Consider the following 12,734-nt stretch of genomic DNA (forward strand, 5'->3'; position numbering starts at 1 on the left):
TTGTACTAGCTTTCCCCTCTCCTATAAATAAGAGCTCGTTTTTCTTCATTCAACATCATTTTTCTTTGCTGTAAACTCATGTACAGCACCCACAGATAGCCAGAAACTGGCCCCATCCATCCCCATCATCATCCCCTACTTCTTCATTATCAAATTCCTCCATATTCCCTCTTCTATCACTGTTGTTTATAGGACAGCAAGCCTGTAAATTCATCACAACACCTCCTTCTCGAGCTCTTTCTTCCATTTTAGCTACAAGAAGCGAGCCCTATCCATGTACTGCTGATCAACGATGGAGAAAGGCTGATTTTCCCTTTTTCTTCTCTCATACTATAAAGAAATCAGTTCTTATCATTGCATAATAGATAATGCATGTGTGTTTGTACATCTTTGCATGATCTTGTGAGAGTGAGAATTACTTCTTCTCACTCTCAGGTTGATTGTAACTAAGCTCTTCCCTAAGGGACTTGGGTTGAGCAGAAATGCATTCCTTCGGGGGGGGGGGGGGGGGGGATTGCCCATCTTCAACCCTCAATCTTGTCTCCATTACTTTTACATTTTCATGGCTGTAATTTTGTGAGTAATTTTCATTTTCAGCTTTAAGTGTTCATTCTCTTTTATATTAAATCTCGAAAACAAGCAAATATCATAATTGTTAAGCATACTACGTTGTTCGGGGCGTTTACAGTGGTATCAGAGCTTTGGCTCGGTCCTCACCCCCAACATTGGTAGTGCTTACAACTATAAGTTTGTTTGTTTTCAGCCCTTGCATTGAGTGCTTGAGCATATTTTTTTTCTTTAGTCTCAATGGATCAATCGAGTGCTATCCTTCAAGCCATTCAAAGTCTTAGAGAGGAGAATCAGCAAATTCGTGAGCAACTTCTCAAACTAGAAAAAGTTGAGAATCCCAAAGAATTCAAGGAAAGAAGCCCATCTACTTCAAGAAGACAAAGCCATACCAATGAAAGGAGCCGATCAAGAAGTCCAACTACTTCTAAGAGGCAGTCCCATTCTACTTCAAGACAAAGAAAGAGATCGCGTCGAAGCTCATCCTCTTCTTCAAAGTCATCTGGCGCCTATTCTGATGGATCATCTTCTAGTAATGAAGAGTCACACCCTTCTCGTGGAAGACCTCATCATCGTCAAAGGCGTCGACATTCTTCACCCTCGTCTCCATCTTCATCCCCATCAAGCACTTCATCATCTTCAACCTCAATATCCGAGCATGGACGAAGGCATAAGAAGAAGAAGAAGACTAAGTCACTATCTCAACTTGAAAAGAAGATCAAGTTCAGTATTCTCAGGGAACTCATTGACCATGCTAAGACATGGGAAATGGAGCACAATGGCAACAAATCATTCCAAAAGAATGATAAGAAGAGAGTAGCTGATGATGAGGAGTATTCAGCCCCAAATGAAGGACAAAAACAGTGGCAAAAGCAGCCATCAAATCAAAAGAAGATGAAGCCCTTGCACCTCCTAATGCTCCTCAATTTCGCTCCAATCTATACCCACAAGCAAAGCAATTTTCCGAAGAAGAAAAGCAACGCTTCATGAAAGAAGGGAAGTGCTTTAAATGTGGACAAACAGGCCACATAGCGAAGCAATGTCCAAACAAGGGACAAAGCAAGGTTTCTGACAACAAGCCTAAGTCGCCAGTGAAAATCAATGCTATCAGTGATGTAGTTGCAAATACAACTCACACTCCAGAGACGCGCAAATTATTAAAAGCTTGGGGACAGTTGCAAGGTAAGCAAGCACTATTCTTGATAGATCTTGGGGCAAATGAAAATATTATTTCCTTGCAATTAGCTAAAGAGCTTGGATTAAAGAATGAAGAGGAGCATCATCAACACTTGGAAATTGTTCTACAATTACTACAACAAAATCAACTCTTGGTAAATTATAAAAAGAGTGAATTTTTCATGCATAAAATAAATTACCTTGGGCATGTCATCTCTTTTGAAGGGATTCAGATGGATCCTGAAAAGATCAGGATAATCCAAGAATGGCCTCATCTTCGTGATGTACATGAGGTGCGATCGTTTCTTGGCTTATGTTCTTATTACCGCCGCTTCATCAAGCATTTTGCACATATGGCTTCTCCACTTCATGACCTTACAAAGAAGAAGATCTCTTTCCAATGGAAGGAAAAAGAGAAGACAGCCTTCACAAGGCTGAAAACAGCTCTTACTTCTAGACCTGTTCTTATCATTCCAGATCTGGTAAAACCATTTGTGGTGGAAGCAGATGCTTGCGGTGATTGTATTGGTGCAGTGCTAAATCAAGAAGGCCATGCCGTAGCCTTTGAAAGCCGCCGTCTAAATGATGTGGAGAAAAGGGTATGACATTTATGAAAAGGAGATCTTAGCAGTGGTTCATGCTTTAAAGATATGGAAACATTATCTTTTAGGCAATGAATTCCTTATTAAAACCGATCATCAAAGCTTGAAGTATTTCAAGACTCAAAAGCATTTGCAGGAGAAACATGCAAGATGGGAAAATTTCTTGTCTATGTTTCATTTTCAAATTATGTACACTCCAGGGAAACAAAATGTAGTTGCTGATGCACTTTCTAGAGTGCCTCGCATTGCAACTATTACAGTGGCTCATCATGAAGATTTTCAAACGATGAAGATACTTATTTTGCAGCAATTTGGTCAAATTTACAACAAGGAGGTTCTCATCCAGATTATTCCATCAAAGATGGTTACCTTCTCATGAACAATCGCCTTTGTGTCACTCTTCCTGTTCGACAAAAGGTGCTTAAAGAAAGTCATGAACCCCCTTATGCAGGGCATAGAGGGAGGGCAGCCACTCTAAGTGCAATTGAGCGCTACTTTTATTGGCCAACATTACGAAAAGATACACATAACTTCATTGAGGCTTGTCTGGTATGCCAAAAATCCAAATATGATAGGCAGAAGATTCCAGGATTGTTGCAACCTCTTCCAGTGCCCAAAGATCTATGGGAATCTATCACAATGGATTTCATCTCAGGTATTCCAAGAACACCTCAAGGTCATGATATGATTTGGGTCATAATTGATAGATTCAGCAAACAATCACATTTTATTCCATGTCATAAAACATTGAAATCCGCACAAACTGCAAGACTTTTCATTCAACATATCTTCAGATTACATGGTATGCCTTCTGAGATCATTTCAGATAGAGACTCCAAATTCACAAGTAACTTTTGGCGTGCTTTATTTGAGAATTTGGGAACCACTTTAAAGTTCTCCTCAGCTTTTCATCCTCAAACTGACGGCCAAACAGAGGTGATGAATCTCACTCTTTTGGATATGTTGAAAGCTTATGTTAGTGAACATAAGTCACAGTGGGAGAAATATCTTCCATTATTGGAGTTTGCTTACAACAATACAGTGCACTCATCCACAGGGAAAGCTCCAAATGAAATAGTACAGGGTAAAGTGATTCCTCCTCCAATTATTCGCACTAAAGATAAGATTTTTGCTGCTGATGAGTTTGCTTCAGATTTAAAAACAACAATGGATCAAGTTCGAGCCACTATCAAAGTTGCGCAAGAGCGATAAAAGAAGCAAGCAGATAAACGAAGAAGACCTTTGGCTTTTGAAAAAGGTCAATATGTCTTGCTAAAGTTTGATAAAAGCAGGCTCAAACAAGGTTCTGGTCAAAATTCATCTTTTCCAAAGCTCTCCAGTAGATACTTCGGACCCTTCAAAGTGATTGAGAAAATAAATGAAGTTTCTTATCGACTTGAGCTTCCTACTCATTGGAAAATACACAATGCTTTTCATGTAAGTTTGCTAAAACCTTACATAGGACCAGAACCAAAGGAACCCATTACTGAAGATCCCCCAGAAGTTGAAGAAACAGAGCAACTCTTGGAACCTGAAAAGATTTTGTTTCTCAAGGATCGAACCACGAGAAGTGGCCTTGTGACACGAAAATTCTTGCTAAAATTCAAGAATCTACCCACCACAGATGCACAGTGGGTAGATGAAAAATTCATGAAGGATTACCCAAATATTCTACAACAATATCAAGAAGATTTTCAGCTGAGGACAGCTAAATAAAAGCCAGAGGGCTGTCACAACTCTATAGAAACAGAATTTATATCCTTTTTCATTAATTTATCTATATAATGATTTATTAAATTTATTTCCTTTGCACTAATTAGATATAAAGAAAAGTGCATTGGAGCTAGCCACTGATGAGTGGTCACAGGTTATGGTGGACCCACATGGTGGGTTAGAGAAAAGATAGTTCACACTTCCACCTATATGACCCGATTGGGCGCCTGTGACTAGAACTCACGCATATCAGGGTTAGACTCGCACACAGAAAGGATTGATGCCTTGAAGTGTGGGCTAGATCCACCAGAACAGACAGTTACAATCAACAAGATGGCATGATCATGAAATGCTTGTATAATGTGCATGTGTGGGCTGAAAGCTTGAAATGCACATTTCTTTGCATAGGAAAGTCACATGAAGATTCGGATACCATTTTTGCGATGTACACGGAAAAAGCTTTCATATGATACCCATATTGGGGGGGTCCCTAAATTCTAGGAGATCCCTAAATTTTAGGAGGTCCCTAAATTTTAGGAGCCTCAAATTAGCCTAAAAATGCTAGTCCTAAAAAATAAGGATGTCATTCTAAAAATAGCAAGTTCTGTACTCTGACTGTGCTTACTAAATTTGGTTGTTTCTATTCTTGACAGTATTCAACCCAAAAAGGAAGGCCATAGAGAAGAGACAAGTGTCAAGACACTTGTCACACAAGTTTCCAAGTGTCCCACCACTTGTCACATCTCATGACATGTGGCTGGACACTTGTCTTGTGCTACTCCACTTTCCCCTTTTGTACTAGCTTTCCCCTCTCCTATAAATAAGAGCTCGTTTTTCTTCATTCAACATCATTTTTCTTTGCTGTAAACTCATGTACAGCACCCACAGATAGCCAGAAACTGGCCCCATCCATCCCCATCATCATCCCCTACTTCTTCATTATCAAATTCCTCCATATTCCCTCTTCTATCACTGTTGTTTACAGGACAGCAAGCCTGTAAATTCATCACAACACCTCCTTCTCGAGCTCTTTCTTCCATTTTAGCTACAAGAAGCGAGCCCTATCCATGTACTGCTGATCAACGATGGAGAAAGGCTGATTTCCCCTTTTTCTTCTCTCATACTGTAAAGAAATCAGTTCTTATCATTGCATAATAGATAATGCATGTGTGTTTGTACATCTTTGCATGATCTTGTGAGAGTGAGAATTACTTCTTCTCACTCTCAGGTTGATTGTAACTGAGCTCTTCCCTAAGGGACTTGGGTTGAGCAGAAATACATTCCTTCGGGGGGGGGGGGGGGGGGGGTGCCCATCTTCAACCCTCAATCTTGTCTCCATTACTTTTACATTTTCATGGCTGTAATTTTGTGAGTAATTTTCATTTTCAGCTTTAAGTGTTCATTCTCTTTTATATTAAATCTCGAAAACAAGCAAATATCATAATTGTTAAGCATACTACGTTGTTCGGGGCGTTTACACTATTATATGGTTTTGGTGTGTAAAATAAGGTTTCTTGGGGCTCATCTTGTGTGTGTGTATATTTACGCATGAGTTTTTCCCCTCCTCTCTCTCTTATGGGTTTAGCGTGAAAATTTAGGGTCTCTCTTTGTCCCTCTCTTTCTCTCACAGTTTTAAAGGGGCATATTAAGGATTTCTAGGGATAAGTCTCTCTCTCTCATGTGTATATATATAGGTATGTGTGTTCTTTCCTCTCTCTCTAGGGGCACATCAAGGATTGCTAGGGTTCATGTTCTCTCTCTCTCTCTCTCTCTCCGTCCCTCTCTCTCTCTCTCTCTCTCATGGTTTTAAGACAGTACATTGGGGATTCTTCGGGCTCATGTTCTCTCTCCCCCCTCTTCTTCTTCTTCTTCTTCTTCTTCTTCTTCTTCTTCTTCTTCTTCTTCTTCTCCCTCTCCCTCTCCCTCTCCCTCTCCCTCTCCCTCTCCCTCTCCCTCTCCCTCTCTCTCTCTCTCTCTCTCTCTCTCTCTCTCTCTAATGATTTTAGGGAAAATTTTGGGTTTGCTAGGCTTATGTATATTTTATGTGCTTGCACATGCAATCATGTGTGATCCTCTGTACTCTCTCTCTCTCTCTCTCATGGTTTTAGGGAGGAAATTAGGGTTTTTTGGAGGTTCATGTCTCTCTCTCTCTCATATGGTTTGGGGTGCAAAATAGGGTTTCTTGGGTTTTATGTTGTGTGCATGTGTGTATATGCATGCAGAGTTATTCCCCTCCTCTCCTTTTCATGGGTTTAGGGAAAAATTTTAGGGTCTCTTTTTGTCCCTCTCTCTCTCTTTCTCTCATGGTTTTGAAGGGGCATATCAAGGATTGCTAGGGATAATTCTCTCTCTCTCTCTCTCTCTCTCTCTCTCTCTCTCTCTCTCTCTCTCTCTCTCTCTCTCTCTCTCTCTCTCTCTCTCTCTCTCTCTCTCTCTCTCTCTCTCTCTCTCTCTCTCTCTCTCTTTGTGTCTCAGTCTTAGTTTTATGGGGCAAAATAGGGTTTCCTTACGGCTCAAGTTTTCTATGTGTATGTGCCTGCATGGATGTGTGTGTTCCATCTCTCTCTCTCTCTCTCTCTCTCTCTCTCTCTCTCTCTCTCTCTCTCTCTCATGCTTATGGTTTTAAGATGGTACATTGGGGATTCTTAGGGCTCATGTTCTCTCTCCCCCTTTTCTTCTTCTTCTTCTTCTTCTTCTTCTTCTTCTTCTTCTTCTCTCTCTCTCTCTCATGATTTTAGGGAAATTTTTGGGTTTGCTAGGCTTATGTATATTTTCTGTGCTTGCACATGCAAGCATTTGTGATCCTCTATACTCTCTCTCTCTCTCATGATTTTAGGGAGGAAATTAGGGTTTTTTGGAGGTTCATCTCTCTCTCTCTCTCTCATATGGTTTGGGGTGCAAAATAGGGTTTCTTGGGTTTTATGTTGTGTGCATGTGTGTATATGCATGCAGAGTTATTCCCCTCCTCTCCTTTTCATGGGTTTAGGGGAAAATTTTAGGGTCTCTTTTTGTTCCTCTCTCTCTCTTTCTCTCATGGTTTTGAAGGGGCATATCAAGGATTGCTAGGGATAATTCTCTCTCTCTCTCTCTCTCTCTCTCTCTCTCTCTCTCTCTCTCTCTCTCTCTCTCTCTCTCTCTCTCTCTCTCTCTCTCTCTCTCTCTCTCTCTCTCTCTCTCTCTCTCTCTCTCTGTCTGAGTCTTAGTTTTATGGGGCAAAATAGGGTTTCCTTACGGCTCAAGTTTTCTATGTGTATGTGCCTGCATGGATGTGTGTGTACCATCTCTCTCTCTCTCTCTCTCTCTCTCTCTCTCTCTCTCTCTCTCTCTCTCTCTCTCTCTCTCTCTCTCTCTCTCTCTCTCTCTCTCTCTCTCATGCTTATGGTTTTAAGATGGTACATTGGGGATTCTTAGGGCTCATGTTCTCTCTCCCCCTTTTCTTCTTCTTCTTCTTCTTCTTCTTCTTCTTCCTCTCTCTCTCTCTCTCTCTCATGATTTTAGGGAAATTTTTGGGTTTGCTAGGCTTATGTATATTTTCTGTGCTTGCACATGCAAGCATTTGTGATCCTCTATACTCTCTCTCTCTCTCTCATGATTTTAGGGAGGAAATTAGGGTTTTTTGGAGGTTCATCTCTCTCTCTCTCTCTCTCTCATATGGTTTGCGGTGCAAAATAGGGTTTCTTGGGTTTTATGTTGTGTGCATGTGTGTGTATGCATGCACGACTTATTCCCCTCCTCTCTTTCTCATGGGTTTAGGGGAAAATTTTAGGGTCTCTTTTTGTCCCTCTCTCTCTCATTCTCTCATGGTTTTGAAGGGGCATATCAAGGATTGCTAGGGATAATTCTCTCTCTCTCTCTCTCCCTCCCTCTCCCTCTCCCTCTTTGTATCTCAGTCTTAGTTTTTTGGGGCAAAATAGGGTTTCCTTACGGCTCAAGTTTTCTATGTGTATGTGCCTGCATGGATGTGTGTGTTCCATCTCTCTCTCTCTCTCTCTCTCTCTCTCTCTCTCTCTCTCTCTCTCTCTCTCTCTCTCTCTCTCTCTCTCTCTCTCTCTCTCTCTCTCTCTCTCTCTCTCTCTCTCTCATGTATGTGTATTCCTCGCTCTCTCTCTCTCTCTCATGTATGTGTATTCCTCTCTCTCTCTCTCTCTCTCTCTCATGGTTTTAAGACAGTACATTGGGGATTCTTAGGGCTCATGTTCTCTCTCCCCCCTTTTCTTCTTCTTCTTCTTCTTCCTCTCTCTCTCTCTCTCTCTCTCTAATGATTTTAGGGAAAATTTTGGGTTTGCTAGGCTTATGTATATTTTCTGTGCTTGCACATGCAAGCATGTGTGATCCTCTATACTCTCTTTCTCTCTCTCTCATGGTTTTAGGGAGGAAATTAGGGTTTTTTGGAGGTTCATCTCTCTCTCTCTCATATGGTTTGGGGTGCAAAATAGGGTTTCTTGGGTTTTATGTTGTGTTCATGTGTGTTTATACATGCACGAGTTATTCCCCTCCTCTCTTTCTCATAGGTTTAGGGGAAAAGTTTAGGGTCTCTTTGTGTCCCTCTCTCTCTCTTTCTCTCATGGTTTTGAAGGGGCATATCAAGGATTGATAGGGATAATTCTCTCTCTCTCTCTCTCTCTCCCTCCCTCTCCCTCTCTCTCTTTGTGTCTCAGTCTTAGTTTTATGGAGAAAAATAGGATTTCCTTATGGCTCATGTTTTCTATGTGTATGTGCCTGCATGGATGTGTGTGTTCCATCTCTCTCTCTCTCTCTCTCTCTCTCTCTCTCTCTCTCTCTCTCTCTCTCTCTCTCTCTCTCTCTCTCTCTCTCTCTCTCTCTCTCTCTCTCTCTCTCTCATTGGGTTTAGGAGGGAAAGTTGGGCTCCCTCTCTTTCTCTCTCATGTGTATATGTGCATGTATGTGTATTCCTCTCTCTCTCTCTCTAGGGGTACATCGAGGATTGCTACGGCTCATGCTCTCCCTCTCTCTCTCTCATGGTTTAAAGATAGTACATTGGAGACTCATGGGGCTCATGTTCTCTCTTTCCCCCTTCTTCTTCTTCTTCTTCTTCTTCTTCTTCTTCTTCGCCAAGTCCTCCTCCTCCTTCCTTCTTAGTTTGTCTTCTTCCTTAGTAACTCTTCTTTGCCTTTCTTCTTCAACTTTCTTGTACTCTTCCTCCAGTTTCTCTATTTTTTCCTGTTCTTTCCTTTTCTTCTTCTCGGCCTCCTGTTTTGACACCTTTTAGCCTTGTTGACTTCTTCCTTTTCTTTTCTTCTCTCTGTTTCTTCTTCTTCTCTCTCTCCCCAACCTCCTTGAGAGATTCTCTTTTTGCTTTTTTCAAATCCTCTTTCTCCTTCTTGCGGCCTTCATTCGGCTTCTTTTTCTTTTGTATTGTCTTCTTCTTAGGTTTCTTGGGCTACTTTTTGCCCAATTGTTCTTCTTGTTCCTGCCCTTCCTTATCAGTCTTGGTCCTGTCGCGCTGGACCTCTCTTGGTCCTGGTAAGGGGATGACATGTCGGGCGTTTCTCCTTCCCCTTCTTCTGCATCTTGTGTCTCCTTCACTGCCTCCTGGATGAGCGCAGTCAAAATGCTTCTATAGGCAATAAACGAGGCCTTCGACGAGGCCTTTCTTTCCATGGCCTTGGAAGCTAGGGACTCTCCTCCTGCTGGTGTGCTTCCTAAATCCAGTGCTTTAGCCGCTTGGTCGATGGTTTTGTGTACATAACCGTTCCAATCCACTTCATTCAGGGTGTGAGCCACTACGTTCTCCAGCACAGGCACATTGATTCGATGCATTAAGGCATTGTAGCGTTGGCTGGAGAAGAGTGCGTGTACTAGCTTTGCTTGCAGTCTGGCTTCCGCATCAGGGATGTCCTGAATGCTGATGCTGTTGTTAGTTAGCACATCCTCCTTTTTCATTTTCAGCATGGCATACACATCCCTCTTCTGCTTCTTCTCTATCTTTGGAAATCCCAATGCCTTCTCCACCAAGGCAGGGGTTAAGTGAACCTACACCTATTTGGCCTTTTCTCCACTTCCTACCGTGACAGTGCCATACTCATTGTCAGGGTCATAAGTCTTGAGAAACTCCACACACTTTGTGTGGTCATTTTCTTGTGCAAATTTTTCAAGGTACTTGGTGAAGTTGCATTGTTCGATGACTCTCTTGGCTGCATCCTCCTTGGCCACCACACCCTCTACGTTGTGAATGGTTCGGAACTTAAGCTAATTGTAGGTGCGGCTCTCAAGAGTGATGTTGTATTGCGCTCTTTCCTCTTCCGTGAACGGAAGTTGGTGGGCACAGTCTTGCTTCGACATCTTTTATTCCTGTCATAATCCCAAGTTTCCATTAGTGCTTTCAAATTAACAAATCATAAGAAAAGTCATAGTTTAAAAAGAAAGACTCTATATGTTTGTTGAATGAAAGCATTAAAATCCCATCCAATGTAGAATCTTCCCTTTCGATTTTAACTTTCTGCCCTTTATTTCAAAGTTTTGTTTCCATTTTCCTACCTCACTCGTTGTTTACGTGTTTATGCGTTCCGCTTGATTTTCCTTGGCTTTAATTTGATTCACCTCACTCCCCTCCCCTCCCAGCTCGAGAAGAATCCTTCCTAGGATTGAAGGTTTTAAAGGTCGAGGACATTCTGCAATGGGCCTAGGACTTACTAGTGTAGGAACCAAGTGTAGAAATCGGGGTTGTACTCTAACTGAGCTTCGCAGTCTAGATCAAAAGGTCAAGTTCCCACGTGTGTAATGTAAGTGAGAACATATGTTAGAAAGTCACTGGAGGCGACGCGGCTAGCAATATGTAGCTCTTCCTCAATCAGTAGGTGATCGAGGTAAGGGTGCCCCTTGATGTGCTCTTCCAGGGGGCGGTCGCGAAGTGTGGTTAACACTCTATACCAAGTGATGTTTTGATCGCGCGGCGCTACTCAGCGTTTGTCATGACTCGACACCCTTGTACTTCCCATTACAACCTAAGAGTATACCAGTGTCTCAAGAATGGGGATTTAGTCTCAGCAAGTTTGGATAATTCTGTAATTTCTTGATCGGTGATGGCAAAAGTGGTTCGCTAATCATATGATGTGATGAGGTGCTGTTTGAGGGCTTGCTCTTTAGAGATCTCGCTGTTGAGCAATACGGCACAGTGGAGTTAGCTGCCTTTGCGAAGGCAAGTTCAAACGTCTCCCAAGAATAAGGCATCGTACAAAATTCGGTTGCAAAAGGCTCAGGCAACCAACCTAAGTCTAAGCGGTTGTAGCTCAGAGCTAGCTCTTTGAAGGTGGCATCGAGTCATCTAATGCAATCAACCACGTCATCCCCTGTATCTTCGGCTAGATCTGAGGCCAGTGTCAAAAATGATTTCCACTCATAGGAGGGTTTAAAACGTGCAGGTGGTTGGGATTTGATAGCACTAGAGCCTTTGACAATGGATAGTTGTGGTTGCGGACATTCTTGAGGTTGCAGTTGGACTTCGTGGCTTAGGGCTAGGAAAGTAGCAGCTACTTCTGATGGACTGTGGCCTTCAGAGTGGATCATTGTAGTCGAATGGGCTCTAGCGGATGATGGCTCATGTGACGATGTCTGTCCTTTGGGCCAATAGGCTTGTTTGACACTCTTGGGCATATATGTGGATGAGCTTGATGGATGTGGGCCTGGGAAGCACTGCGGTTTATGGTTTTGAGGTTCTATGGGGCTTGGGGTGATTAAGCTCGGGGGCAGCGTACGAGTGGTACACTTTGCCGTGTAGGCTTTAGGGATCCATATCCAGACATTCCCCTCATAATAGCCTTGCACGTGCGGGAGGGCCTTAGTGACCCACCTTTGTTTGATCATGCGTCGATTTCTATAACTATGCCCTGGGTTCCTAGGTTTAGAGCTTCGGGTCTTATGAGGTTGTGTGCAGCAACTCCTGGGTGGTGGTTGCGACTGTTTAGGCCTCCATTGAAAACTAGGTTGTTGGGCCTTAGCTTTTGCTGCCATGAGCAGCGGTTCTTGAGAGGTGGTGGGTGGTGGCCGAGCACTACCCTTCTCCTTAGATTTGGCTACTATCAGTTCTATCAGTGTGCCTGTGCAGACTGGGGTGAGGTCGCGCAGCCCTTGCCGAAAGCTGTAATAATGCGGATGTTGCCTATGGTGAGGTGAATGCGCTGCAACTCATAATCAATATTGCAACGAGTTTTCTTTTTGAAAGTTTGCCCTAGCAGTGTCTCCATGCCTACGTCCTTGGCGTCTGGCAGTATGTAGAAGATCATTGGTATAGTCTCAGACTCAATAGAAATGACAGCCTTGCACTTACATATGAGCGGCCCCCATATGGGCTTAATTTGATGTTAGTGGGTTGTAGTGGTGGTTTGCCAAGTTTGGTCCAATTTGCCAAGTTTGGTCCAATGATCGTGAGTCAAGACATTGAAGTCTACTCCCTCGTCAATCAAGGCATTGAAGACATATGTTCACTTGGCAGTGACCATGATGTGCGGGCATGCAGGCTCCACGGTTTCCTCATCCTCATCGTTGATTTTGGTGATGGTGGCTACTCGTAATTTGATAGGTGGTTCCAACATTGGTGGCTCATGCAAAGGATGTGTGGGAGGATAGTATTTCTTGACACGATTTCCATTGAAGAAGCCTATTCCCTCACCATCTAGAGTCTCGAGCTTGACATTGCCCGTTTAGTTGATTGCATGG

The sequence above is a fragment of the Lygodium microphyllum genome, chromosome 25 (assembly GCF_053477565.2).
Source record: "Lygodium microphyllum isolate KBCC chromosome 25, Lygodium_microphyllum_v1.1.10, whole genome shotgun sequence".
In the NCBI taxonomy this organism is placed as follows: Eukaryota; Viridiplantae; Streptophyta; class Polypodiopsida; order Schizaeales; family Lygodiaceae; genus Lygodium; species Lygodium microphyllum.